The following is a 26,843-nucleotide window of genomic DNA, read 5'->3' as shown; positions in this document are numbered from 1 at the left end:
CTTTTAACTAAAGCTTTGTAACAGGTAAAAGACGTTTTTGTTTAACTATGTAATCACTATCAAAAGCAATACAACGTATTTTAAAATCATATTTAAAAAATTCTATTAACAGTGCTGAAACAAGAAACCCAGATATCAATGCAAAATATAAAAATATCAAAATTTATTCAATTATACAAAAATTATTTTTAAAATGATAATAAAAAATCAATATAACATGTCGCAAATATAGTTGGATAAAAACCCATCAAAAACTTGCTATGTGTTGTACATCACAAGGGTGGTGAGGTCTGGTCTCATTTTTCTGACTTCAGTTCTTTAATTTATTTACCCTAATGATTTTCTGGGCCACTTTTCTGCTTTTTCACTTCAATCCAATTTAGAATCTGTTTTCAGTCTTTGCAGTGATATGGTCTTGAACTTGTTTGATATGACTTTGTCATAGTTGTTATCAATTTGATTTCATCAGCTTTTTATCTTTTAAAGACTTCCTCATTTCTGTGTTCCTGTCCTATTATGCTTTATCAGTATCTGTATCATCTATATATTTATCTATATCATCTGTATCTGAATAGCTATGTATGCATATTTGCATATATACCTTTTTTCTCACTTTAAGGGATTTGCTGCAGAAGGCATATTGGAGCAAGTGCTCAGTCCACAATCTTGATTTAGTCTTGACAGTAATTTTTTGTTTGAAGACGCTGAGTTATCTAGAATATGCTAGATTTTTTGTTGGAAATTTAACAACATTCCTCCCATTTCTCTTTTCTTGTATTTCAAAGGTTGAAAACCTGTGGCATTTTATCCCTAGAATTTATGTCTACCAGAAAGTTACTACTTTATATATTCTGCCAGCAAGCTTGCTTGCAAAACAGGAAGCCACTATTATTTCTGAGTCAGTGGCATGAACACATGGACTGCAGAGATAACAGAGGTAAGATTTGATGATTGACTTCCTTGTGTCAAATTATGTTCTAAAGTGACAGTTTCCTGTGATTCTTATTCTTACTGATTTTTTGAACACTAGCAATGACTTCCCTGATCTTGCTTTATCACTCATCCCAAAGGTTTGGTAACTTTCCAATCTCTGTATTACATCCCTTTCAGTTTGAAATCTCAAGCAATTTCTGTTTTTCTAATCTACTTCTGACCGATATGCAGAATTTCAGTAGCTGCCCAAGGTCTCACAGTTAATCAGATTTGAATCCAGATCTGTCCAGCTTTTGACTATATGAATTGGTGAGTTCTGTATCTTTCTTCAGACCATTGAGGGTTGTTTTACATTCATAAATGGTGAGTAGCATGTTTGGAGTTCTGTAGGGGGAAGAGACTATACCTCTATATCTAAATCTAATCTGTGTAGTACTCTTATCACTTTGTGTTTCCTTAGGCTGATTTGGAGAAGTCTGAGGCAAATTAAAATATATAGTTGCAAGGAAACAAGAAAGAACTATCTGAAGATGTGAATTACTGCTTTTGTTATTTTTCATAGCTATGGGTTAAAGAGGGAGGATAGTAGAGATTAGCAAGAGGGAAAACAAGAGATTTGTGATTTGGAGTGGCACAACTATTGATCCAGTTATAGCCACCCATCCCTGCATTTGTATGTTTGAGCGAGTATTTTTGAAATATTAAATTCTAGTTATTGTCAATATTTGTAGTATAATATAAATATTATTCAGAAGGGGCTGATTTGTGTAAAATATTTAGTTTGATTCAGGGAGAATAAATAACAAATCACATCATTGGTGCTACCATTCATCTTATCAAAGTTAACAATTAAATTTAGAAACATGCTTATTCATACATTATTGACATTTCAGACAATATATTTTATTTTCTTATAAATAACTAGCTCTGCAACAATGTTTTACTTTTCTATTCATCAGCTTGTTTTTAAAATTTTTTGAAAGGACAGAGAATGAAAGTTGAATTAACAATGAAGCAATTAATTTAATTGCAAAAGAAATGACTAGGCAAAACATAAAGTGTAAAGGAAGGAATCTAGATAAGTACTTGTGTTGCTATGGGGACTGGGTTTATAGACGACCTTAAAAAGATAATTAATTTCCTTGGATGTTTCTCTTGTACAGTTTTACTCTCAGATTGTAAAGGGTCAAATATTACATATTTAACAACAAATAGCTGATTGAAAAATGGTTATTCTTCTATTTATAACAGTCTTCATTGATGTATCAGATAAATCACACAAGTGATTCCATCCATACTCAAAATAAGCCAACCAATATAAATTGTGTGCGTGTGTGTGTGTGTGTGTTACATTTAAAAATTGTTTAAACAAATTGCAAGGTTCAATTTCCTCTAGTGACAGGCTAGGTTTTTAGCTTAGTCTGCCCACCACCACACCAAAAAGAATTGTTTTTTACACACCAAAAAGATCAGTTGCTGAAGACATTTTAAAATATATATTGTCAAAATTATCAAAAAGCTGGTAAAATAGCAAAGAATTATCTACTTAAAAAGTGAAAGAAGAGTGAAAACCCCGAAAAGTAAACTGACCATCAAAATTGCTCTTGGCCGGAGGTAATTTGCTAACCTGAATTTTGATGTAAACAGCCACAAGAGGTTAAGGAAACAAAAATAAAATTCTAGAACCCGGATATGGAGTCTAACAGAACACTCTCCCCGCATTAAGCTGGGATCTCCAAATAGCTCAATATACACAGAGTAAGAGTGACCTGAAAGTAAGGCTGACTTTCACCCAACTCCGAGCCCTGAAAGGCTTGCCTTGCAATTGAACAGGGGAGGGAGAAAAATTGAGACCTGCCCTTGTCTAGATTTTTCAGGCAAGGCCAAATTCAAATATTAAAATTACCAGACATCTATTACAAAACACTTCTATTCCTAAACAAATAAAAGAAAGTCTTGAAAATATCTAGAGGGAAAAGGAAAAAATAAAAAGTAACCAAATTGATTTCAAACAACCAACTAGATATTCTATAACTTAAAATTACATTAAACAAAATTAAAAACTCAAAGAGTAGACTTAACAGTAACTTAGGCACAACCTAAAATAAAATGTGTAAACTTGAAGATAGATGAGGGGAAATTACTGGAAATGCAACACACACAAAAAGATTAAAGTATGGAGACGAGCTTACAAAGCATGGAGGACAAATTAAGAAATTCTAACACATTTAATTGAATTCCCAAAAGACAATAATAGAGAGAAAAAGTCATTGGAATTTCCTTTTGCCATTCAAATTTATAGTATGGTTATTTATAATTTTTCTGCCATGATAAAGAGACATGAACTATGTAATCTGTGCATATATATCTGACAACATTATGATATGATTTATTTTTAAAATTTTACAGTGTAAATTTACCATATCATTGCTGTATTACACTATCACACATGTAAACAAAAGTTAAACCTATTTAAAAATATTGGTTATATGAAAATGAACATTATTTAATAAATTGTAACAACTGAATTTAATGTTTAAGACATTGAATTATAATTACCAAATTATAGCTTACCAGAATGTACCAGCTCAAAAGAAGCACTAGAGCTATTTCACATGATGCTTTTTTGAATTAAAACATTCTTCCTATTAAAAAGAGAAAACAGATAATATGTTAACTGCACTTGACTATATAAGCAGCCTTCCAATTTATTGATCTACTGAATTGACAAACATCACGTTTATTTTTCTAAATCAGTATTTAAAGACAACTAAATTTACAAAAATAATTGACGGGGGCCGGGCGGGCGCGGTGGCTCACGCCTGTAATCCCAGCACTTTGGGAGGCCCAGGTGGGGGGATCACGAGATCAGGAGATCGAGACCATCCTGGCTAACATGGTGAAACCCCGTTTCTACTAAAAATACAAAAAATTAGCCGGGCGAGGTGGCGGGCGCCTGTAGTCACAGTTACTCGAGAGACTGAGGCAGGAGAATGGCGAGAACCTGGGAGGCAGAGCTTGCAGTGAGCCCAGATCGCACCACTGCACTCCAGCCTGGGCGACAGAGCGAGACTCCGTCTCAAAAAATAAAAAAAGTAAAAATAATAATAATAATAATTGATGGTGGACATCTAGGATAATAGACGATTTTCTTTGCTTAAAAAAAGGACTTGAAATTTTATACAAAATGAGGTAGAAGAGGAAATATTCTAATTTTATGTCAATAGATTAAATATAAGTAATAGAATCTTAAGACAGTTAATGTTTGGAAAAATGATTGTTCATGAGAAATCTCTTGTCTGGTATGCAGAATATCTGAACTGTGTCAAACTTTCAGAAAATAATTGCTTCCAAAATGCCTGTAAGGTTTTCACTGATCACTTACCCTTAACTTTCTGAGGATGGGTAATTTGGTAAAACCAAGTAATTCCATACCTTGTCTTCCCCCAACTTTATCTTCTGCGACTGGTTTTGTTTTTTGCTATTAAAAAAGTCTTTGAGTATGATTGTCATACAATAATGAATTTTGACACAGGTACATACCCATAAAGCTACCACTACAATCAAGATATCAAACATTGCCATCACCCCAAAAGTTTTCCTATGCCTCCTGTAATCTAGTCCTCCCTCCTCCTCTATTTGCAATCAACCACTTATCTGATTTCTGTCACTATTGATTCACTTGTTTTTTTCTAGAACTTTGTAAAAGTGGAATCATGGAATATGTAGGTTTTTTTTTTTTTTTTTTTTTTTCCAATCTGGCTTATTTCATTCTGCGTCATGATTCTGAACTTAATCAATACTGCTATTTGCATAAGTAGTTTGTCATTTTCATTACTGGATAATACCCTGTTGCATTGATATGCCCCGATTTGTTTCTTTATTCACCTATGGATAGACATTTGGATTGTTTCCAGTTTTTCACTGTTACAAATAAAGCTTCTAAAAATATCCACACATGTTTTTATGGACATATGCTTTCATTTATTTTGGGTAAATGCCAAGAAGTGGAGTGTCTATACCATATGGAAGGTCTTATTTAGTTTAAAAAACCTGCCAAGCTGTTTTCCAATGTGTTCCTAATATTTTATATTCTTTCCAACTGAGTATGAGGGTTCTAGTTACTCTGTATCCTCACTAGTACTGTATGTGGTTAGTTTCTTAATTTTAGAAATTTTGATGAGTGTGTAGTGGTATTTAATTACGTTTTAATTTCAATTTTTCCTGATGACTAATGATGGCTTTTCATGTACATATTGAGTATTCATATATCTTCATTTGTGAAGTGTCTACTCAAATCATTTGCTCATTTCTTTATTGGATTGTATTATATACTTAATAGTTCTTAACATATTCTGCATACATGTACTTTTTCTGACCCTGCAGCACACAATAATGTGTTGACAATATTTTCAGAGGACATTTTTAAGAAGATAATTGCAGAAACTTTTCCAAAACTGAGGAAACACATTAATCTACAAATTCAAGAAGCCAAATGTGTAGCAAATAAAATAAATGAATAGAAATCAACACTCAAGAGTATTATAATTAAACTGCAGAACAACAAAAGAAAAGAGAAGTCTTAAAATTATCCAGAGAATAAAGACAGTTGACTTCAATGGAATAGAAATTTCTTAACAGCCATAATGAAAAGCAGAGAACAAGGGTAATGACAAGTTTGCATAATTACCACCTGATATTTGTTCCTCATTCCTCCTTGCATGTTAAATCTTCCATCTGGGATCACTTGCCTTCTACTTGATATGCATATTGTACATTTCCTTTTGGTGAGGGGGTGAACTCTTGTTTTGGTTGCCTGAAAAAAATGTTCATTTTGTTGTCAGTCTTGAAATATACTTTTTTCTGGGTTTGGAATTTTAGGTTATTGTCTGTCTCCTTCCAACCAATTTAATGTATTATTGGACTGACTATCTTCTGACTTCTGTTATTGCTGTTGAGAAGTTACCTCACAGTCTAACTACTGCCTCTTTGAAGTAATCTTTCTTTTATCTATGGCTTTTTAACATCTTCCATTTGTTATTAAGATTCTGTCATTTCCAACATAGGCAATACCATTCTGGACATAGGAATGGGCAAAGATTTCATGAAGGACACCAAAAGCAATTGCAACAAAAGTAAAAGTTGACAAATGGGATCTAATGCAACCAAGGAGCTTCCGCATTGCAAAGGAAATGGTCAACAGAGTAAATAGACGACCTACAGAATGGAAGAAACTTTTTTGGGAAATGTGTATCTGACAATGGTCTAATATCCAGCATGTATAAGGAGCTTAAATTTTCCAGAAAAAAAGACCACTAAAAAGTGGGCAAAGGACATGAACAGACACTTTTCAAAAGAAGACATACACACAGTCAACAAGCATATAAAAAAATGCAATATCACTAATTATTAGAGAAATGCAAATCAAAAATACAATGAGATACCATCTCACACCAGTTAGAATGGCTATTATCAAAAAGTGAAAAAATAACAGATGCTGGTGAGGTTTCAGAGAAAAAGAAATGCTTAAACGCTTTTGGTGGGAATGTCAATTAGTTCAACCATTGTGGAAAGCAGTGTGGCTATTCCTAAAAGAGCTAAAAACAGAAATACAATTCAGTCCAGCAATACCATAACTGGGTATATATCTAAAGGAATGTAAATTGTTCTTTCATAAAGACACTTGCATGCTTATGTTTACTGCATCAGTATTTACAGTAGCAAAGACATGGAATCAACCTAAATGCCCATTAATGGTAGATTCAATAAAGAAAATGTGGTCCATATACATCATGTAATAATATGTAGCCATAAAATGAACAAGATCACACCCTTTGCAGAAACATGGATGGAGCCAGAGGCCATTATCCTTAGCAAACTAATGCAGGAACAGAAAATGAATACCACGTGTTCTCACTTATAAGTGGGAGCTAAATGATGAGAACACATGGACACATAGAGGGGAACAAGAGACACTAGGGCCTACTGGTGAGTGGAGGGTGGGAGGAGGGAGAGGATCAGGAAAAATAACTAACGGGTACCAGAATAAACACCTGAGTGATGAAATAATCTGTACAAGTTCTCATGACACAAGTCTACGTAGATAACAAAACTGCACACGGTACCCTGAACTTAAAGTAAAAGTTAACAAAATAAAATAAAGTCTCAGCTTCCTTTAATTCAGGATTTCAGTTTTTCGTTTTTAGAAGATCAAACCAGAAAGTCAGAAATTTGCATGTAACAAAATATCACTTGTACCCATTTTTCCCCGAATATATAAAATATGATGTATCAATAAAATTTTTGCGTAAAAAGAAGAAAAATAACATCAATTTAAAAAATAAAAATTGTTCAAGAGAACACAAGAATTGAAAAGACAGTAAGGTATTACCAGTTTAAATTCTAAGCATAAACATGAAATCTTAACTGAGAGTGGGCGGGTGGAAGAGGAAGATCAGGGAAAGAACCTAAAGGGCACTAGGCTTAATACCTGAGTGATGAAATAATCTGCACAAGCCCTCGCGACACAAGTTTACCTATATAACAAACCTGCACGTGATCCCCCTGAACTTAAAATGAAAGGTTTGGTAAGTGCCATAAAACAAAAGCAGTTTCAGAGCCTCCACTTTACAGTGAAGACTTGTTACATGCATAGAATGCGTAATGATGAAGTAAGGGTATTTAGGGTATTGATTACCTTGAGTATTTATCTTTTCTATGGATTGAGAGCATTTCAAGTTCCCTCTTTTAGCTACTTTGAAATATATAATACATTGTTGATAACTATAATACCCCTACTCTGTTGTGAACACTAGAATTTATTCCTTCTGTCTAACTATGTTTGTATTCATTGACCAATCTCTCTTCATCATTCCTCCCTGATCTACAGACCCTTCTCAGCCTCTAGTATCTATTATTGTACTCTCTACCTTTATGAAATCAACTTTTTAGCTCCCACATGTGACTGAGAACATAGGAAATTTGTCTATCTAGCTCATTTCACTTAACATCATGACCTTGAGTTCCATCCATGTTGCTGAAAATGATTTAAGTTCATTTGTTCTTATGACCTAATAGTAGTCCAGTTTGACCGTATGTATGATATGTGTGTGTGTGTGTATATATATATATATATATATATATATATATGCACACACACACATATATATTCTACATTTTCTTTATTCATTTGATGATGGACACTGTATTAGACTGTTCTTGCATTGCTATAAAGAAAAATCTGAGACTGGGTGATTTATAAAGAAAAGAGGTTTAATTGACTCAGAGTTCTGTGGGCTTTACAGGAAGCATGGTACTGGCATCTACTCAGCTTCTGGTGAAGGCTCAGGGAACTCTCAATCATGCCAGAAGGTGAAGGGGGAATAGACATGTTGAATGACAAAACAGGAGCAAGCAAGAGAGAATCGGGTGGGGAGGTAACACACTCTTAAATGAAAATATCTTGTGTGAACTCAGAGTGAGAGCTCACTTATCAGCAGACCATTTATGAAGGATCCAACCTTATATCCAGACACATCCCACCAGGCCCCACCTTCAACACTGGGGATTACATTTCAATATGAAATTTAGGCAGCTATAAATATCCAAACTGTATTAAACAGTTAGATTCTGCTTTCCAATTTAGATGCCTTTTATTTCTTTCTCTTGCCTTATTGCTCTTACTAGGACTTCCAGTACAATGTTGAATAGGCGTGGTGAAAGAAGGTATCTTTGTCTATTCCAGTTCTAAGCAGAAAGGGTTTCAGCATTTTCCCATTCAATATGATGTTAGCTGTGGGTTTGTCATTTATGACCTTTATTATATTAAGATGTGTTTCTATGACTAGTTTTTTGAGGACTCTTATCAAGAAGGGATGTTAAATTTTATTAAATGATTTTTTGACTCTCTTGAGATAATTCTATGATTTTAGTCTTTCATTTTATTGATGTGATGTATCTTGTTTACTAATTTGCATGTATTGAACCATCTTTGCATCCCTGGAATAAATCCCACTTGATCATGGTGCATTATGTTTTGAAGTTCTGTTGGATTTTTTGCTAGTATTTTGTTGAGGCTTTTCATCTATGCTTATCAGGGATATTGTCCTGTAGTTTTCTTTTTGAAAATTGCATCCTTGTTGGATTTTGTTATCAGAGAAATACCAGCTTTATAGAACAAATTAGGAAGAATTTCTTCTCTTCAATTTTTTTTGAATATTTTGAGAAGAATTGATGTTCATTCTTCTTTGAAAGTTTGGTAGAATTCAGCAGTGAAGCCACCTATCTGGTCCTGGGTTTTTCTTTGTTGTGATAGTATTTATCATTTATTCAATCTTGCTACTCATTATTTTTCTGTTCTGGATTTCTATTTCTTCCTGATTCAACCCCTTTGGAGGTTGTATGTGTCCAGGAATTTATTCATTTTTTCTAAGTTTTCTAGTTTGTTAGTGTATAGTTGTTCATAATAGCCTTGGATGAGCTTTTGTATGTCTGTGGTATCAGTTGTAATGTCTCTTTTTTCATTTCTCATGTTACTTATTTGGGTCCTTTCTCATTTTTCTTTGTTAGTCTAGCAAGTGGCTCTCAGTTTTGTTTATCTGTTCAAAAGGACCAACTTTTATTTTCATTGATCCCCTGAACTGTCTTCTTGGTCTCTATTTTATTTTTTCTCTGCTCTTTATTATTTCTTTCCTTCTACTAATTTGGGGTTTTGTCTGTTCTTGCTTTTCTAGCTCTGTATTCTGTAGCTGTTGGATGATATGTTCCGCAATTTTCTGTTAGGCCCATTTGGTCTAATGTGTAGTTTAAATCCAACATTTCTTTGTAAATTTTTGGTCTATATATTCTGTTTAATGCTGAGAGTGGGATGCTGAAGTCCCTATTATTGTATTGGAGCTTCTCTTTCTTTAAATGTAATAATATTTGCCATACATATTTGGGTGCTCCATTGTTGAGGGCAGATATGTTTAGAATTATTGTATCCTTTTGTTGAACTAATCTTTTTGTCATTATATAATGCCCTTCTTTTTCTTTTTTCATTGTTCTTAACTGAAAGTTTGTTTTATCTTGTAAAAGTATAGTTACCCCTGCCTGCTTTTAGTTTCTGTCTGTGTGGAATATCTTTTTCCATCTCTGTATTTTCATCTCTATGTGCCTTTACAGGTGAGACGAATTCTTTGTAGGCAGCATATAGTTAGATCATTTTGAAAAATCCATTCAGTTTATATCTTTTAAGTGAAAAGTTTAATCTGTTTGCATTTAAGGTTATTGATATGTGAAGGCTTAGTCTTGTCATACATTTAATTGATTTCTGGTTGTTTTGTATATCTTTTGTATCTTTCTTTCTCTCTTATTGTTTATTATTGTGGTTTGGTTGTATTCTATAAAATCTGAGCTTCTTTCTCTGCCTTGTTTGTGTGTTTGTGCTACTGGTGGTTTTTATTTTTGTGCATGTTTTCATGATAATATAGTATGAAAATATCATGAAAAATAATAACTTTTTTTTTTTCTTCCAGGCATAGAATTTCCTTAGATATTTCTTGTAGGACTCGTCTAGCTGTAATGAATCGCTTTTGCTTGTCTGAGAAAGATTTTATTTTCTCTTTGCTTTCAGGAATACCAAAATTTTAAATATTTGGTCAATTTATGATGTTCCAGGTGACATGAAGGGTTTAATCAATCTTTTTAATTCTTTTTTTTTTTTTTTTTTTTTCAATTTGTCTGACTGGGTTGTTTGAAAAGGCCTTAAGTTCTAGGATTCTTTCTTCTGCTTGATCTAGTTTATTGTTGAAGTTTTGAATGTATTTTGTATTTCTTTTAATAAATTCATCAGCTTCAGAATTTCTATTGGTTCTTTTATAATGATATCTATCCCTTTGGAATTTCTCATTCATATCCTGAATTGTTTTTCTGATTTATTTGTATTGTTTTTTGGTATTCTCTTGTATTTCACTAAGCTTCTTTAGTATCAATATTTTGAGTTATTTTTCTGGGGTTTTGTAAATTTGTTTTTGATTGGGACCTGTTGCTGGAGAATTATTGTTTTTTTTTGAACGTGTAACATAATCTTATTTTTTCATGTTTCTTGTGTCTGTATGTTGATATCTATGCACATGATGTAACCGTTGCTTCTTCTAATTTTTGAATTTACTTTTATGTGAGATGAATTTTTCCTGACGATGTATTTATGGTATTGCCTGGGTAGGTCACTTTTGATTTGATTCTGGGGGTGTGCAGTATGTAGTCTCTGTATGATTTCTTTAGTTGTAACAGCATCAATAGTGGTTGTGATTTTCTCAGTGGTTTAGGGTGCAGTTGTTAGTAGAGGTTGTGCTAACGTTTTACTGGGGGCTGGAATACCAGATGACCCAGTCTTCAGGCAACTAGTTGTGGCAGCAGTGAGCTGAATGTGTCTGTCCTTAAACCCCAGGGTGGTGCATGCTGGCACTGATGTTAGTTGGTCCAGGAAGGACAGTTCTTGAATTTCTAGGCAGTTTTCTCAGGTTCCAGGGATTGTAGCAGTGGACTGGGTAGGTGGGCAGGTTCTTGAGCCCCTAGGCAGTAGGCAGTAGGCATTGCATGGTTGATGGCTGTAGCAATGGTGAGACAACCCTCTGGGACTCAAGTGATCCATGTTAGTGATATTGATGGCTACAATCAGCGTGGTGGTCCAATCTCCAGGTTCCTTGTTGATGCATGCATTGGGTACCAGCTGTGGTGGTAGTGGCAGGTTCAGTGGACTTGACCACAGACCTTGGGAGAAGTGTTCAGGTATCCAAAGGTGGTGGACTGGACTGGGCAATTCCCAGGACCCTTGTTGGTATATCTGGGAACTGAATGGGGAGCGGAGCTAGGCCAGGTGGATCTGTTCTCAGGCATCTCAGCGGTGCAAACAGGCACTGGCTATTGTAGGCAGAGATTGGGTAATCTCCAGGCCCCTGTTGGAGAGCTCAGTCGGAGGCAGCAGTGGCTGCACTGCAGCCCTGACACTGGGGAGCAACCATAGGCAGGTGCCTGGTGGGGACGGGGCATGCATTTCGCTCAAGCTTTAGCCCCAAAGCAGCACACAGCAGTGGTGATTGTGGGAAGCGGCATTTGTCCTCAGGGTGCATGAAAATGCAGGACTGCCCCTCTGCTAGGAGGGCAGAACCACTGCCAGTGTCTCTTGCCTAGGCCCCAGTTGCAGCAGACAAGGATATCAATGGGGCTCCAGAAATGCAAAGATGCAGCTGCTATTGGATCTCCAGGCAGGATGCAGTCTGGTGGGGACTTGGCTTTCAAAATGGCACTGGAGCACAGCTGCTTAGGACTTGGGGTGTGTGGAACCCAATGTGAGCTCTTTCTCTGGAGCAGTGCCTTCACATGCTCTCTAGCTCTTTATGTTAGTCCCAGGGTTCATGAAGTTTCAGGGGCTCTACTGTAACTTGGATTATAAGAGTCTATGGTGGGAATTTGGAGTTCTGGGGGCCTCTCACTTGCCCTTCATTTCATTAGGGAACTTCTCCAGACTCCTAACCAATCACAGTCAAACAGGTTGCCTTTCCTCTCCCTCCTTCCTTGCTTCAGTGCTTCCTGTGACTTCTTTGCTGAATTCTAGTGTTCACTCTTTGATGATCTATGTGAAGCGTGATTATGTATTTGCTATTTTAGTTTCTCTTCATGGAAGAGGCAAGTACCAGATCTAATAAGCATCTAGTCAACCATCTTGAAGCCTCTCCCAAGGAGTTTTTAAAAAATACATTCTCTTTGTATTTTTGGTATTCCTTCATCAAGAGATTGATTTGGGAACCTATCCCACTGTTTTCTCCAAAATCAAACTTCTTACTCTGAATTTTTATTATAGTCTAGCAAAGAAATTTCCCCTTTCCACATTCATGATCTTATTTGAATTAACTTACTCTATTCAATCTAGTTTTTGAATCTTAATTTAAAAACACAAAAAATAATTAAAAATTAATTTAAAAACACAGAAGTGAGGTTCTGTTTACTTTTTTGAAAAGCTGCATTTAAAAAAAAATGTTTGCCATAGTATCTAGAGCCTTGCTAGTGAAAATTCCATCACAAAGATAATATTGGTTATTTATTGTTTATCTTAACTGGATTATTATTCAGTCAGGATGTTTCTTTCATTTCAAGCAAATCAATCTTTAATCACTTGATGGCACCAGAAATAGTTAAGAGTTCACAGTATAGTTTGTGGTAAGGAAGAGACCTAACTTCTTCCATTAAGGGGAAAAGAAGTTGAGATATATGTTACCCTCTCTAACCATCAGATTTCTTCTTTTATTCAAATAGCAAGTCAGTACCTTTGGATCAAGGCATCAAGATCTATTTCCATACATATTAATATCACTCATGTAAGTTGTAATTTTGAATGTGGTTTCAGCTTGCTGTTTATGAAGCCATTCTAGAGGACCATTTCTGAATTAATGAAAGTACACTGTTCTAGGAGTCCAGACTCCTAGAACTTCATCTAGGAGTGATGAAGTTACAGCTTCATCACTAGTTATCACTCTCTAAGTCTGAATGATTTCGTCCAGAAAAGAAAGGCAGGCATCTAAGTTGACCAGGTCAGGATCAGTAGGGTTTGTTAAATATCATCCAACTTCATCATGGGTATCAAGAACTGAAATTCCTGAAGGAGAGCCCTGGGGAAAGAAAAAAAAAAAATATATATATATATATATATATATATTATATATTTATATATATAATGTAAAATGTATAATTTATACAGATATAAATTATATAGAGAGAATGCATACACTTTTCTATACTTTTATGAAGCCCTTTTGAGATAGCTCACTTTTTCTTTAATTTAATCCTCACAACAAACCAGAATTTGAGTATCAATATCCCCCTTTCACTGATAAGGAACTTGAGTTTCAGAGAAGTTAAGTGACTTGCCCAAGGACACAAAGCCAGAAAGAAGAAAGATAGGGACTCAGGACCATTTTCTACTTCTAGGTTCAGCCCTCTTTCCACTACAACAGAGGTTTGTACTAAGTTGTGGGTATGTCAGGGAAGACTAAAATAAGGGAAGAAAATATATTGCAAAATAACTATATTATCAAAATAGCATTTTGAATACATTGGGATAAAATTAAAAACGTCCTTAAAACAAATATTGTCATTTATATATTAATTTTAGTTTTCAGTTACAAGGCAAAATAACTTCTCCAAATCATAATACTGTAAAAGTCATCTTTTAAAAACACAAATGACATTACATTGCTTAAGTTCTATACCTACTGTTTACTGAATGTAATTCAAATTTCTAATCTTAATAATAGGAGTCAATTTTGATAAGACCCTGCCTAAGTCTCAGTTTCATTTCCACTCATATAAATTGCTATGGGCATGCCAATGTCTCATACCTTTTTCAAATTCCTATGCTGTTTTATGCGTCTGTCCCTTCCGCTTGGAATGCTTTTCCTAAACATTCCTCCACATGCCTCCTCCCACTGCCCCCTTTTTTCCCATCCAGTGAACTTCTGTCCTTAATTTAAAACTTCTTAAAGGTCATCTTAGCTGTGAGACTTTCCCTGACCATGTAGACAAAATTTCCTAAACCTCAATTCTCTGATGGCACCATGTCCATATTTCAATTAACCTTTAGATCACTGTATTAAAATTATTTCCTTACATGTTTGTGTTCCGTACTGGACAAAGAATTCTTTGAGAGAAATGTGCCTTGTTCATTTCTGTATACTCAATGCATGACACTGCATAAATACTTTAATTAATTAATTAATTAAAATACCAAACATATACACATGAGCCAGTTTTTTTCTTATGTGATTATAGCTATAAAAGTTTGAATCTCTCTATGCCACTGCTCCCTCCCACACCTTCATGCCATGCCTGGAGCTACAGAAAGAACACAGACTGTTGTCAGCATTGGTGCAGAAATGCTCCAGATATTTTCCCCAGAAACAAATAGTCATGTCTCCTATTGTAGAAAGTGATATAATTCAGATTCAAGAAAGAGTTTTGCATCTATTTACAAGATGGAGGACATTCTACTGTAGTAAAGTAAACAAGTTGTGTCTAAATTCCTTCTAGAGAAGCAGTCTGGTTGTAAGTGAGGGAATAAGATGCCATAGGGAGACACAAAATGACAGCATGAAATACTGAAAAATGTGAGAAGACTTTAATCAGTGGGGGTTCAGCAAAGACAGTGAGGAAGAGGCTGGGTTTTCTTGCTAGGAACTGAGCCATAAGCAGATATATGTAGAGAGCAAAGATTCAAGAACATCCTCCTACTTCAAGATAATCTCCACAGATCATCCAGCTCTCTTTGCCTTGACTTAGTATTTCTAAGAAACTTTATAAACTTTATTCATTTTTCTGAATAGACTTTCCTCTGGGGACATCCACTGACTGCTGATGAGAGGATTAAACGAGATCATTGGTGAGAAATTCTCGAGCTCAATGTTTGACATGTAACATGCTCAAAACAAATGGCAGCTGAATCTGAATCACCGTAAATTAGCAAACTAATTCTCTGGTACAAATCAAACTTGGGTAAGCCTGAGCATGACTTTAATGAGTCAGCTTGCAAGGCTCTGGAACATAAGGTGTTTGGGAAAAAACTCTCAAACCATGATTTCCTTTTGCCTTCACACCACTACCACAATAATCATCAACACAGAGAAGACTTCTGTGAACAGATGTGTGAGGGTTTCTCTCTACCACCAAGCAAGCAATTAATTCTACAGTGAACACCAACTCTGTGTCTTCCAATTCAATTCTGATCCAGCTACCTGGAGATAGTGTCAGATCGCATAGGTTGAGGGCTCAATCCCCAACACTGCCTCCGCAACCAGTCTTAAGTCCATCCAGGGCTCTGGAACTTCTTTTTTTTTTTTTTTTTGAGGCGGAGTGTAGCTCTGTCGCCCAGGCTGGAGTGCAGTGGCCGGATCTCAGCTCACTGCAAGCTCCGCCTCCTGGGTTCACGCCATTCTCCGACCTCAGCCTCCCGAGTAGCTGGGACTACAGGCGCCCGCCACCTCGCCCCGCTAGTTTTTTGTATTTTTTAGTAGAGACCGGGTTTCACCATGTTAACCAGGATGGTCTCGATCTCTTGACCTCGTGATCCGCCCGTCTCGGCCTCCCAAAGTGCTGGGATTACAGGCTTGAGCCACCAAGCCCGGCCTGGCTCTGGAACTTCTGACCAACAGGCCTAAGTTGGGGTTCCCATGCCCCTGTCTTTGGATTTGATTAATTTTCTGGAGTGGCTCACAGAACTCACAGAAACATACACTTATTTTTCCAATTTATTATAAAGGATATTACAAATGATACAGATGATGGCCGGGTGCGGTCACTCATGTCTGTAATCCCAGCACTTTGAGAGGCCAAGGCAGGCAGATCATAGATTCACCTGGCCAACATGGTGAAACCCCATCTCTACTAAAAATACAAAAAGTAGCTGTGTACAGTGGTGGGTGCCTGTAATCCCAGCTACTGGGGAGGCTGAGGCAAGAATTGCTGGTGCCCAGGAGGCAGAGGTTACAGTGAGCCTAGATCATGCCACTGCACTCCAGCCTGGGTGATGAGGTGAGACTGTGTCTCAAAAACCAAAACAAAACAAATGATACAGATGGAGAGCTGTGTAGGATGAGGTATGGGTAAAGAGGTATGGGGAAAGGGACATGGAGCTTCCATGCCCTCCCTGGGCATGTCCCCCTCCAGGAACCTGCACATATTCAGCTATCCTGAAGCTCTCGGAACCCAATCCTCTTGGGTTTTTATGGAAAATTCTTGACATCAGCATTCCTTCCTTCAGGGTATGGGGCAACAGCCTCTCTGAAATGAGGGCCTTATGACCTACCATGAGAAAGCTGGGGGAATATTAGCGTCCTGCCTTTGGGCAGGTGAAAGGAGGACAAGAGAAAGTCAGAGAGATTCTGTTTCCTAAGTCCTGCCCCTGAGGCCTAACACACCCAACCCAATAACAAAAGACTGTAACAAGGGCTATGGTAGCTATGAGTCAGGAACTGTGGATGAAAACCTATCTATATATATATATCATAACACCACAGAAGGTATAAGAGCTTGGCCTACAGGGAGCAAAGCCTGCAGTTCAGCTCAGCACAGCCTGCCCTGGCATCATAACAAGGATTAAACTTGGCTCTGCACATTACCTGTTAGCTTAAAGCAGGACCTGTGTGAGAGACTTTTGGAGTACTGGAAAAACAAATTATTGTCCTGCCCTCCACTTTTGTCTAGTAATAATCCCTTCCTCATCTAAAAAAAAGAAAAAAAGATGAGATTGAGAGCATGTGCTTTGGGTAAGGAAACTTGCAGCAATGAAGTGAAGGGGTCAAGGAATAAAACACTAAAATCACAGAGACTCAAAGCAGTTAGCAGGGAAAATTGCTCAGTCAAAGCCTCAGAACTTTCCCATTTTTAATGAAATATGTGACTTGTGATAATAATGTATAATTCATACTTGGATTATTCTAGGGATTATATCTTTAGAATGTTTCTATGTTGTCTTATTTCCATTTTTCAATAATTGTGGAAGATTTTGAAGTTTGATCAGATACTCTAACCACAGATTTCCATTAGAAGGCTTAAGAAACAGGGGATATTATATTAGTCATATGTATCCTGAACACCTTCAAGTTCTCCAGACTTCCGGAGGCACCACCTTGTTTGAAATTTATGAGAACTAATTCAAGCTTCCAACTGAAATAAACGGAAGTCCAAGACTCTTGATATTTTTGCAGATTTTCAAGAAGAGGGACTAACACTGACTTAAAGTTGCCTGTAACTTCCTACTTTCAGTAAGTCACTGAGAACCTCCCACCATTACCTCATGGGCACTGCCTGCTCCAACTCTTTCTTGTTCCTTCTCTCCTATATAAAAATGAAAATGCCTTTATATATTTTTTTGTTATCCAAAGCAGTACTGCATTAAGTCAATGCTAGTGTGGTGATAGCATTGGTGACAAATTGTCCTGAAGATTTGGGGGATAATGAAGGATGTTTCTGCCCAGATCCAAAAGTAACAAAAATTAAACACCAGTCATCACTATTCTAAGTTTCTTGCCTCCACACTATTATTAATCAGCTCTCTCCTTAGTACCAATCTGTTGTTTTCTTGCTGGAATCTACTGCACTCCATTCTCATCAATTCCTTGAATTATTGGGCTCCAATTTGTTATTTCTCAGACAGCTCACCACACCCGGACATCTCTATCTCTATATCTTTTTATCTGTCTATCATTGATCAAACTACCTATCTATGTAACAGGATATCAACTATGGCTTTTCCCTCTATCTGGAATTTCCAGGAGGGAATTCAACACTGACTATAGTAGCTGCTAGATCATCTGAAACAAAGCATATTAAGATTGTGTGTGACCACAGGACAGTATAAAAGAACAGAGGAGAGAGGTCTTTAACTCTTACTTCACGTGTGCTGAGGGATGCTTCTGGAAACTCACTGGCAAGCTTGGCCTGTCCTCACTGATACTTAGAAACCTGATTTATACTGACAATTCATATAGGAAAGAACCTGAGTGGAACAATTTGTAGCAAGAAAGAAAAGATACAGGGCTGCATTCAAAATGGCCTGCTCTTCTAGATATGGATCAGATGTAAACTAATGTAGGAGCTGAAATTAGGCCATCTTGAAAGATTCTGTCCTGAAGGACAGCCTGAGAGGGCCTGGAGGTCCCATGAGAGGAAGTATGTGTGAGATGGACCACTAGATGTTGGGACCCAGGGAGGCATCATGAATAACCATCTAGAAATGGCAGAGGTGACATGTTCCATGACAAGTGAATAGCAGTGGAGACATCCATAGTAATGCAGGTTTTTGAAGACCACACAGAGGCACTTCATGAAAGAGAAAGAAAAGGAGGGACAAAGAGAGAGAGAGGAAGAGAGAAGGAAGAGCACTTTTGGTGGCCACCAATGTCAGGGACAACCATATCAGTTAAGTGAAAACTTTCTGCCTCATCTCTCTTTTCCCATCATCCTCTCTATCTCTGGAAAAAACAGAGACGCCTAGAGAGTAGAAAGAAAGGAAAATAAGAGCAAAGCTTAGAAGTTGATTAAGCACCTCATCTCTACTGCATATCTCCAAGTCTAAATCAGGTCCGGGATGCAAGATGACCGGGAAGAAGGTTTGACTTATAAAGGAGAATAAGGCTTTGATATTCGTCTGGCATAAACTAGGTATTTTGTATCAAAAGAGACCATTCACTTATATATGAGAATGATGGATAATGCTATTTTATGCTTTTGAGATTTCATCCAGAGGCAAGAAAATGATTGACAAAACTTATCGGAAGGCAGTGGCATAGAACAACAACAAAATACTAATTTGTATTTTCACCTTTACTGAGTACAGATCATTCAATAAAACAGTTTCACTATCTCTCTCTAATTCTGTCTCTCTCTTGTTGTCTCAATCTTTCTTTCTTTCTCTCCATACAAACACACACACACAGGGAAAATGAGAGAGAGAAAGAAAAGAAAAATATAAGAGAGAGACATACAAAGAGAGAAAAAGACCTTTTGTTTGTGTGAAAATAACCTTTTAGCTTTATTTGTCTCAACTCCTTTCTCCTAGATATAAGCATAGAGCTTTCTCTTGCATAAGCAAAAGTTCATGTTTGTTTATTTTGGCTTTGAATAAAACAACATGTCACCTTTCGCATATGAAGTTTAATTGATTCTTCAGCTCTCCTGGTGCATGAGCTGCCACAGTTGTCTTCCTTCATTGATTATATACCTTTTCATTCCTCCCCACTACACATTTAAAAAAATTCTGTGTATGTGGACATGGACACCGAATTTCTTGGAAATTTTTCTTTATAATCTTTGATCTAAATGTTTATAAAATCTGATGTATGTTTTGATTGTGATGCAGGCCTCGGAGTATGTCTGCTAACCTGGGACTTTTAAACTGATGATGACTTAGTCCTTATTATGGCCAAATACTCAACAGATCTTTAAAATGTTATGTTCAGCTCCTTTCTTTTACTCACAACACATATCAAACCTCACGGATTAACAGAAACCCAAGAGAAAGTCCATCAGAAACATGACATTGCTAATCTCCTTGCTCGTGTCTTTGGAACTTGTGTTAGACTGTCACAGTTGCTGTTTACAAAAATGTGTGTCATTAATCCTTACAGACTACTTATCTGGCTCTTATTTGCCTCTAAACCAGAGAAGTCTTTCTGAGCCTGCTGGGAGCAGGATCACCATCTTAAAAAAAATGTATCCTGTATTTCTTGTAATGGTCAATTTCCTTCCTGGCCTTTTCCTTCCAATTAGTTTTTGGTGGGTCTTTCAGTTAACACATGGCTCTAAATCACATTCTGCTTATTTTTTACTACATTCTTGTATTTTAGCCTTTTCTATATTTATGTAAGTGTGTAATTGGCTGCGGAGTGCATGTAGACATTTTAATAGAGAGTGTCTCACTTTCTAATGGCAGAAGAGTCTTATTTGGAGCAAATATTTGGTCTAAAATAAAGGTTGCAAATAGGTAGGCATGAACCAGAGAAATTGTTGTTTTGTCCACATGGCAACTACATATGTTATTAAAATTGTGAATGCCTTAGAATGCTATTCACTCTCTAATTTACCTCAGTTTCCACCACCCCTTGGTTTTTCTCATTCACTTCTATTACCTGTCTATGCTCTGTGGGCACTTGAGTTTGTAAATTCTAGATAAGGTCTTTATTGACAAGTGGATCTATGATAGGCAGAATAATAGCTCCCTAAAGATGTTCATGTCCGAATCCTTAGTACCTGTTAACATATCACCTCACCTGGCACAAAGAACTTTGCAGATGTGATCATGTAAAGTTTCTTGATATAAAGAGATTGTCCTGAATTATCTAGGTGGGCCCAAGGTAATCTCAAGGGTCCTTAGAACCCTGGTGTCAAGATGGTCGAGTCAGAAAGAGGAGAGGTAACAACCAAGGCAGAGGTTGAAATGATATGCTTTGAAGACAGAGGAAGGAGCCACAAACCAAAGAATGCTAGTAGCCCATAAAAAATGGAAAAGACAAGGAAACAGATCTCCCCTAGTGCCTCCAGATGGAATGCAGGATTGCCAACACTTTGATTTTAACTCCATAAGACTACTTTCAGACTTCTGACCTCTGAAACTATAGATTTTTGTATTGTTTTAAGTCACTAAGTTTGTGGTAATTTGTTACAACAGCAATAGCAAATGTATATACTATCTGAGACTTAATAAAACAACCATTGCACCCTCATTTATACCAGTATCTTTCCACTGGTTTTAGTGACCGTGTCAATATATCCTTAGTGACAAAAGAACTGATTCAGTGGAGTAAGACTTAATAGTTGAGTTTGCCTCTTTTCTAAAAATATGGCATGTGGCAAAAGTTGTTTCCTTTCATCTATTGGATAAACAATGGCTCATAAACTCACATTCAGTAAAATAATAACTTCCACAGGCTTGAGATTCTTTTACCTTTAACTGTTAGTAGGTCTTTACCTATTAATTATTAGTAGCCAGAAATGGCCTAGGACAAATCTTTTCCTTCTTTTGTATAAGACTTTTGACCATTATGAATACCCACCATATTATACATATGGACACATGACAACTTCATTTTCTGTTTTTCATTTCTCTTCTCCCTACTTGCTATTTCTTCCTCACCCTTCCTTCAGTGTCAGTACCTCAAGGACACTTGGTTGCCTTGCCTTGCATGCTTCTCACTCACTTCTGTTTATGAAGACTAATCTACGTTTTAGGAACGGAATTGTGAGCTCAGATGAGGTTTCTGATAACCATTTTAAAAAGCTGATTTCCACATTGGCAATGATAACAATTGTACCAAATATAAGGGGTCTTTAAAAAGCTTACAGAAAATTCATAATAGGAAAAAATTATGCATGGATTTCAAAATTTTTGCAACAAGATAAACTTGTACTAACTTGTTATAACATGTGTAAATAATATCTAGTTTGAGGTACTAAGAAGGATAAGATATCAGTTCATAAAGAGCCCTTATGAGGGCAACATTAATTCTGCTGAAATTGAAGCAAAACAAACATCAAACTTATAGTGAAGCTTGAGTGGAAGAATGGGAAATCATTGATACTTACAAAAAGTTTATAGGGACAATTCCCCCAAAGAAACCAACAGTTTACAAATAGATAATTCATTTTAAGATGGGATGAGACAATGTTGAAGATGAAGCCTGCAGGGACAGACCACCCCTATTGATTTGCAAAGAAAAAATTAATCGTGTTTGTGCCCTAATTGAAAAGGATGGATAATTAATAGCATAAACAATAGCCAACATAAGACGTATTTTAATTGATTCAGTTTATGCAGTCTGACTAAAAAATTAAAGTTAAGCAAACTTTTCACTCAATGGACATCAAAACTGTTGTGCTTAGATCAGCTGCAGGAAAAAACAGAACTTTTGATGGAAATTTTAAGTAAGTGGGATCAAGATCCTGAGGTATATCTTCAAAGAATTGTAAAAAGAAATAAAACATGTCTTGACCAGTACAATTCTAAATACCAAGCACAATCAAAGCAATTGCCTTCAAGAGGTGGACGTGGTCTAGTCAAACACAAACAGACCAGTCAAGAACTATGGTTATGGCACAGTTTTTGGGGATGTTCAAAATATTTTGCTTGTTGACTTTTTAAAGGGCTGTATTAGTCTGTTCTCACACCGCCATAAGAACATACCCAAGACTGGGTAATTTATACACGAAACAGGTTTAATTGACTCACAGTGCCGCAGGGCTAGGGAAGCCTCAGGAAGCATATAATCACGATGGAAAGGGAAGCAAACATGTCCTTTATCACATGGTGGCAGTAAGGAGAAGTACAGAGTGAAATGAGGGGGAAAACCCTTATAAAACCATCATATTTCATAAAAACTCACTATCACAAAAACAGCATGGAGATAATCACCCCCATGATGCCATTACCTCCTACTGGGTCTCTCCCATGACACATGGAGATTATGGGAACTACAGTTCAAGATAATATTTGGGTGGGGACACAGTCAAAACTATATCAAGGGCTAAAGAATAATAACGTTTACTTATTTTGAGAGTGTTTTGAGGAAACCAGAGCTATAGCAGAAAAATGCCTGGGAAAGCTTTATTAGAGCATCCTTCACCACCACAACAATGTTCCTGCTGATTCCTTTCATCAAACAAGGGCCATTTTGCGAGAGCTTTGATGTGAAATCATTAGGTATCCACCTTACAGTCCTGATATGGCTCCTTCTGACTCCTTTTTGTTTCCTAATACTAAAAAATCCTTTAAATGGCACCAATTTTTTCTTCCATTAATAATGTAAAAACAACTGAATTGGCATGCTTAAATTCCGAACACTCTCCATCCTTTAGGCATAGACTAAATGGGTGACATCATGGCTCACAAAAGTGTCTTGAACTTGATGGAGATTATGTTGAGAAATAAAGTTTGTATTTAAAATTCTTATCTTTTAATTCCATTTTTCCATGAACTTTTTGAGATCCTCTTGTAAAGGAGATAAGTCAACAGGTTTTATAGTTTAGTTCTCTAATGGTCAAAAAAGGTATCTTTGCACTATTTATTCATTTCTTTCAACTGCCAACTGTGAAATGTAATTTGATTTGACATATGGTGACAAAGCCATGAGACAACAGAAACAAGTACAGTTTGGATTTTCTTCCACATTTGCAGTTAAACAACCGTGGGCCTGAATTTCAAGGGAGACAGTGATAACAGATGTTGTTCCTGGAGGATCTCCAAGTCAACCAGGTGTAATGGCTCAAAAAGAGATATAAAATCAGAGTGTAGGATGAAGCAGCTGTTGATGTAACTCCTGTTGTTGTTGACTGCTAAAGAGTTTAATTTGAAATAGTCAATAAAGGTAGATAAAAACTGGGTCATTTCCCATATTCAGGTATTTAAAGCATGTAGGAAGCAGACTGCATGAATTTGGAAGGATATTTATCATTTTGTTTCACTCTGAAAAAATATCTTGAATTATCTAGGATGCTTACATAGCAGAGACTCAGGCAGTCATCACCTTTCTTCTTTGCTTTACATTATGCAGACCTGGTCTAACCACTTAATGGAATGACATAGGGCAAGGATCCCAAACCACATTCCTCAGTCAAGTCAGGTCTAGGATATTTTAGTTTGACCGGCCTAGTATTATATATATATATATATATATATATATATATATATATATATATATAAAATATATAAGATGTATATAAATGTACACACATAATTATCTTTAGGTAAGGTTTCTGCAGTGTATACCACTCCCTCTTCTTATACAAAGCTATTTTGCATATTTACATTGCCCACCTGTGATAGACAGAATAATGATTCTCCAAATATATCCATATAAATATATTACCTTACATGGCAACAGGGTCTTTGCAGATTGATTAAGGATCTTGACATAGGGAGATTATCCTGAATCATCTGGGTGAGACCAATGCAATCACAAAGGGTGTTTGTAAGTCAAAGCATTGAGAGGAGGCAGGAGCGTGAGAGATGGACTCAGAGTCTGAATAGTGCTACACTGCTGGTTTTAAAGATGGGCAAAGGGGCCACAGCCAAGGAATGGAGGTGGCTGGAAAAGTCAAGGGAAGAGATTCTGCCCTAGAGCCTCCAGAAGGAAATCAGCTCAGTGGGCATCTAGCTTTTAGCCCAGTGAGACTCATTTTGGACTTCTGACTGCAATAACTTTAAGATAATAAATTTGTGTTATTTTAAGCCACCAAGTTGGTGGTAATTTACTGTAGCAACAATACAACAACATTGTGTAGAAACGAACACACTGCCTAACCCTGAAGTTTTTCAGTTTGGTAAAATAGAATGATAGTTATATTACAGTAATGGGGATATTTTTGAGTGCTTATTATGTATTAGACACTTTCTTTGTATTAACCCCTTTACTCCTTAAAACAACTCTATGAGGTATGTACCAATATGAACTCCATTTTTCAGATGAAGGTTGATGCCCAAAAAGGATAAATAAATTGCCCAACATCAGGTGACAGTGGTAATTTGAATTCAGGTAGTTGGACTCTAAAACTCAAGTCCAGGTATACCATTACCATTATAATAAGCATTAGAAGACCTGGGCAGGTTCTACTCATTTGACACCAACTTGAGTTATTATGCAGCCATTCTGAGCCTCAGATTCCTCATCTATAAATCAAGGAATTTAGAATAGATGACAGTATTTTTAACTTTTATAAAGAATTATTTTATCAACCAAATAAAATCTTGCATGAGACTTCATTATTAAGCAAACAAATGAAACAGATAAAAAGATTGCTGCATGAATTGAAGTATGGCAGGGAAGCTGGACCTTGCTCTCCCAAGTTTAGTCCCTGAGGCATCACATCAGAATCCAAAGTCTTGGGAGATTATGATCTGATAAGCACCACACTACATAGTGTCTAGGTCTCTTCTACCACTACAGTATCAGATTCAACATGTGACATCTTAAAAGTTGTAAGTTTTAGAAAGCTGAATAAATACATTGAATTTATGTAGTGTGGACCTGCTAGGTTGGTGACACAAAGGGTATTAGTTACTTCCTCTTTGTTTCCATTTTATTTCATATTTTTATTTTTGGTCTTGTTCATGTGAGTTTAGAAGGTTCAGTGTGTTTGGCATCCAATCTCAGACCTTCTGTACTGTTGTGTCTTCCGGAGTTCATCTGGGGCCTGCAGTGGGAAAGTCTCTAAGTAAAACAAAAAAGGATCATTCCAGTTTTGGAATTGATGCATTGCAAACTCTGAGTTGGTTCTTATCTTCATGGAGGGTATATATTTGCTTAGTCATTTTCCTTACCTAATTCTTACTTTTCTCTTACTGTTTATGAAATCCAGCCAATAGGTCTGACTGATAAATTACCTAAAATAACTCATCAATAATAACAGACATTCACCTTGACCCTTGGCAGAGATACATGCATGACTGAAATGTAAGGGACTTTCATGTGATCAAGGAAAAACTCATTTCTCTTTTGTACCTCTCTTCTTCCCGTGTTACTCCTGCCTCTCTCTACAAGAAATGCCATAAAACTGACTTTAAAAACTCATAACAAGAAGGACGGATTCAAATATTAGATTTCCAAGACAACTTAGTCTACTGGAATAATGAGCGTTAGTGCTGGTAAGCTGTTGAAATAACAATAATTCCTTACCTTTTTTCAATCAAACTCATTCTATTTTTATATATCCATTCATTCACTCAAGTCAATTTCTTAAATATTCTGAAAAATTCATTCACTCAAGTCAATTTCTTAAAAGTTCTGAGTCTGTGTTTCTAAGTGATGAAGACACAAAGTTGTACAAACAAAGAGCCGGATTCAAGGAATGCATAGCCTAGTAGGAGACAGACATACTGCATAGACAACATATATCATTATAAAAAGATAATTATTATATTTTAAATATATTTAATGTATACAGGGAAATAAGATTCTAAGATCTCAGGAGTCAGGGGAAGTTTATACAGTAGATACCATTTGACTATAACCTTGAATTACAAATTAGAGTTTGATGGATAGACAAGAAAGGATGCTATGCAAAGAAGAACCTAATTGTGCACAAGCACGGAGATATGAGTGAGTAAAGGCATTTTATGAGAAGTGGAAAATAAAATGTTTAGGGAAGTATGGGAGAGAGGTTAAGGCTGGCAGGAGAGGGGTCAAGAAGCCAGATCAAAAAGTGTCTTGTAAGCCATGCAAAGAAGTTTAGATTATGTTCTAGGGTGATGGTGAGCCATTAAGAAATTTTGAAAATGATAGTGATGTGATCGAATGTATGAATTAGAAAGACAAAATTCCATGATTGTATGAACCATCTCACTGGGAAGGAGACATGGCTGGAAGAAAAGCAACTATTAGTGACGCTAT

The 26,843-nt window shown here is 36.3% G+C and overlaps 1 long non-coding RNA gene across 1 annotated transcript in view; it reads left to right on the top strand.

The window, feature by feature from the left end:
- The first annotated feature begins 1,160 nt into the window (after positions 1-1,160).
- LOC140712512 (uncharacterized) overlaps positions 1,161-26,843 on the top strand; it is a 273,874-nt gene continuing 248,191 nt past the window's right edge. The window contains exon 1 of the long non-coding RNA XR_012094115.1: positions 1,161-1,242. This is a non-coding gene — a long non-coding RNA (uncharacterized lncRNA). The remainder of the gene's footprint in view (positions 1,243-26,843) is intronic.

The sequence above is a fragment of the Chlorocebus sabaeus genome, chromosome 9 (assembly GCF_047675955.1).
Source record: "Chlorocebus sabaeus isolate Y175 chromosome 9, mChlSab1.0.hap1, whole genome shotgun sequence".
Classification (NCBI taxonomy): Eukaryota; Metazoa; Chordata; class Mammalia; order Primates; family Cercopithecidae; genus Chlorocebus; species Chlorocebus sabaeus.
Note: the sequence above shows the minus strand (reverse complement) of the source record. Positions and strands in the feature narration are given on the sequence as shown.